At 39.3% G+C, this 4,174-nt stretch overlaps 1 non-coding gene across 1 annotated transcript; it reads right to left on the minus strand.

Annotated features, from left to right (window-relative positions):
* Nucleotides 1–1,241: 1,241 nt before the first annotated feature.
* LOC118583291 lies at nucleotides 1,242–1,370 on the minus strand. The gene has a single exon (XR_004944877.1). It is a non-coding gene; the product is annotated as a small nucleolar RNA SNORA29 (small nucleolar RNA).
* Nucleotides 1,371–4,174: the final 2,804 nt, after the last annotated feature.

A 4,174-nucleotide genomic window follows, 5' to 3' on the forward strand; every position in this document is an offset into this window, starting at 1 on the left:
AACAACAACAAACCAACAAACAAAACGCAGGTACTATCCGGACACGACACGATTGCCTGCCTCATGGGAACTTTTGGATGCTCCCTGTCTGTCTAGATTTGAAATGTGTCAGTTTTGTTTGAACTGAACAGAATTCACAGCAAACAAAGAATTTAAAGCAATTGTGAGCCCGGACCTGAAACCCAGAGAGTGGCATTTCCAAGAGCTTGGACCACCGCTTGCAACCATGCTGCTCTCTAGCTGAGAAGTGTGACGACTGCAAACCGTTCCCTCCTGATACCACTCAACCAAGTAATAAAGCAGAGCAGACCATGCATGCCTCTTTCTCAATGTTCACCGCGACTGGAGAACAAAGGGTTCTTGGAATCTTTCCTAGCTGAGCCACCTTGCGGTCCGGTGTCTGGCTGGCCTCTGGCGAAGACGCGGTACCCGAAAGCTACCTGGTGGCGGCTGTGGTTTTCCTTCGTCACTCTGGGGTCTGGCCTCCTTATTCTTTGAGAAACAGTCACTGCACATATTTGTGGGGCAAAGTGTGATATTTCAATACATGTGTGTGGTGTGCCTAGATCCGCATCCTAGCTAAATTTTAAAAGGCGTTCTGAAGGAGGCAGAGAGGAATCAATCTGAAGTCCCATTAAGACTTCCTGCTAACCTCCTCGCGGTGGCACACATGTGTAATCCCAGCAGCCTGTGGCCAGCATGGCGTACAGGGTGAGATACTGTCTGGAGAAACATGAGGTCCTCCTCCACACCATTCTCATTTCTCCAAGACTGCGATGACAGAGAGGTGTTTGCTCTTTTCTCTTGCAACTTCACTTCAGACTAGAAAACAACTACTGGTTTTTTGCTTTATATTTAGTTAAAGAGAGGTGAAATTACCCAAGCTTAAACACACAATCAAATCAAATCAAATATATACAAATCTAACTACAGCTTAAAAGAGGATCAATTTTATTTCCAGTTTTAACTGTGCAACAGCAGCACCACATCTATCACTGTATTAGAAAAGAAATCACCACCTATCCACTAATTTGGGAAGACACAGATGCCTAGCTGTATTATCAAGCAAACTCAACTTCATCCGCATTAATGTTTACATTTGCCAATAAGGTGCGCGGCTTCCCTGTTTAAAGCATAGGGCTTCCCTGTTTAAAGCATAGGGGATAAAAATCCTTACAAGTCCATTACTCAAACTTTTGGGTTTTACCACATATAGCATAGTGTCAACCATCAAAGGCAGTAGTGTTATGTCCAGCCATGTCATAGAGGACACTGAAAAGCCCTCTCTCTTCATATCACGGCACCTTCCATCTAAGACTTCCATAAGCCTAGCCACTATAATCTAGCAATAAGAGAAGAAAACAAGTATTGTGTGTGTGCAGCACCTGAGCTAGTTCTCAGAGACAGAGTCATTGAGAAAATAGGAGCCTGTTCTCATGGGACACAGAAAATTGTCTTCCTCACTTTCAGTGAGGTATGCACAGAAGACCATTGGTGGCCATGCAGTTGATGATTTTCCCATCATGCTAGGCACCACTCATTCTCACAGGCACTGTCATCCCCTGAGTAGCAGGGATATGGCCCACCAGCACAGCCCTCTTACTTCCAAAGTCCAGCTTTTTCTCCTTAGATACGAAATGATATAAACTCTTGGCAACTGACAGGAGAGAACATTTCTATAAACTAATATGTGATAACTCATGCTAAATAAAACTAAATAAAATTCCAATCATAGATAACATAAATTGTGAGCTCTAGGAAACTGATTTCATCTCTCAAAAGTTCTCCTTAATGTACCTTTTAAGTACTATGAATAGAATACCTATAAAATATAGGTGTACATGTGTAAATATACATATAGATTTGGCATTATATATATATTTGTAATTGTGATAAATTTAAAAAAACATATTGTAGACATTTTCCTACATGTAAATTTAATCTTATTTCATGGTAGCTGATTTTTCCTTGTGTGACTATACAGCTGTGGCCAGTGGTTTGTCTTGATAACAGTGCTATAGCTAAAAGCTTTTATACACATCTGTATAAAAGCAAAAGCGTAGACTCAACTCTTGGAAGTGAAGTTATATTTTTACTTTACTGTTGGTGTTTGGGGGGTGCACATGTGTGTGAGTGTATGTGGAGGACAACCTCGTGTGTCATCCCTCAGGAGCCAGCCCATCTACCTTGTCTTTTGCTCTCTCCCTGGGACCCAAAGTGAGAGACTGCTTGGCCACAGCTCCACAGCTCTGCCTATCTCTGTTTCCACTGTGCTAGGATTATGATCACCACCATATCTGACTTTTTATGTGCGTACTGGGGACTGAACTTAGGTTCTTATGATTATGTGGCAAACACTTCCCTGACAAAGTCATCTCTTAAGCCCCTATTTAATTTTATAAATTAATGAATTGTATAGTTTACCTATTTTATTTTAGACTTGTTATGTAACTCAGACTATCCTCAGTCTCATTGTTCTCCTGCATCAGTCTTGGTGTGCTGTGATTAAAGGCAAATGTTGCAACATCTGACTGAAGTATGTTTGTTTTTTAAAAAGTTATGAACATGCTATATCTTATTAATCTGAACAAAATTAGATAAAGGAGTTTCCTTGTAGCTATGAAATACTATGTGGTACAAAATTTTAAATATTTGCTAATGTAATAATGGAAAAATGAATCCTGGTTATTGTTTCAATCAAACATTAAAAGCTTGATTTTGAGTTTGATCATCTATTACCTTATTTTTAAGCTCATTTTTATTAGAGAAATGAATAATTTATCTGCCTTCAAAGTCACCATTTTAAGCCACAGCTTAGGTAGGCATGGTGGAACAGATCTGTGGTCACAGCACTTGAAAAATTAAGGCAGAAGTGTTGGGGAATATTATTTTAAGGTGTGTTACTCTTGTTTATGTTGCATTTGTTTAACTCTGTGAAGCTGTGTTACTTTGCCTGTCTAGAACACCTGATGGTCTAATAAAGAGCTAAACAGCCAATGGCAAATCAGGAGAAAGGATAGACAGGGCCAGACACGGAGTAAGAAGGAAAGAAAAGGTATACAGGAATATACAGAGATAAAAACCCTGAGGCCAAAGATAGATGGGATAATTGAGGTTAAGAAAAGCTGGCTAGGGCTGGAGAGATGGCTCAGCTGTTAAAAGCTAGGCTCACAACCAAAAAAATATAAGAAAAGCTGGCTAGAAACAAGCCAAGCTAGGGCTGAGCATTTATATTAAGAATAAGCCTCTTTGTGTGATTTATTTGGTAGCTGGGTCATGGGCCCCCCCTCCAAAGATAAAAAAAAAAACAACCAACATTTTGACACCCAACATGGGGCTAGAATAAAAGAAAATCCAACAACACAGAAGAATCTTAGTCTGAACTAGCTAAATTATCTAGTGAGCTCTAGACCTGACTGGGATGAACAATAAGACTCTATCTCAAAAACAAACAAACAAACAAACAAACAAACAAACAAACAAAAAAGACTTCTTCAAAAAAGGTGCAACTTGGTGGCTTTAGCATGTTTATAACTTTATACCCCCATTACCATTATCTAATTCCAGAAATTTACATCACCCCCAAAAAGAAATCTCATGTGCATTAGCAGTCCCCATCCTCACCCTATCTCCACACTCTAGTCTCTGACAACCACAAATATGGACATTTTCAATAACTGGAATCAAATGACATGTGACTTTTATGAATGGCTTCATATTTTCATCCATATTGAAACATCTATAAATACTTTGTTGCTTTTGTAGCTGAGCAAGATCAAAGCAGTCAACATTGCAGAACCAAGTAGGTAAGCTCCTCCCCCTAGCAGAAGAGCTATTGACTTTGTGGCTGCTTGGAGAGTAGGTCAGTTTTAAGAGTATGGTCCCTAGTAGGTCCCCCAGGCTCCAGAGATGGGCCAACACCCAAGGGTATATGGACAGCACAAATTGGACTCAGGTTATTGAAAAAAGATATGAAATTGGTAAGGGGTATTTTGGGGGTTAGGAGGATAATGGGAAAGGACGGAGAATATGATCAAAATGCATTATATGCATGTGTGAAAATTTCAAAGAATAAATTTAAAATATATATTTTAGGTGATCTGTTATTTAAAATAACCACATTTTATTTATCCATTCATCAAGTGATAGATATTTGGGTTCTTTTTTACCTTTT

The sequence above is a fragment of the Onychomys torridus genome, chromosome 4 (assembly GCF_903995425.1).
Source record: "Onychomys torridus chromosome 4, mOncTor1.1, whole genome shotgun sequence".
In the NCBI taxonomy this organism is placed as follows: Eukaryota; Metazoa; Chordata; class Mammalia; order Rodentia; family Cricetidae; genus Onychomys; species Onychomys torridus.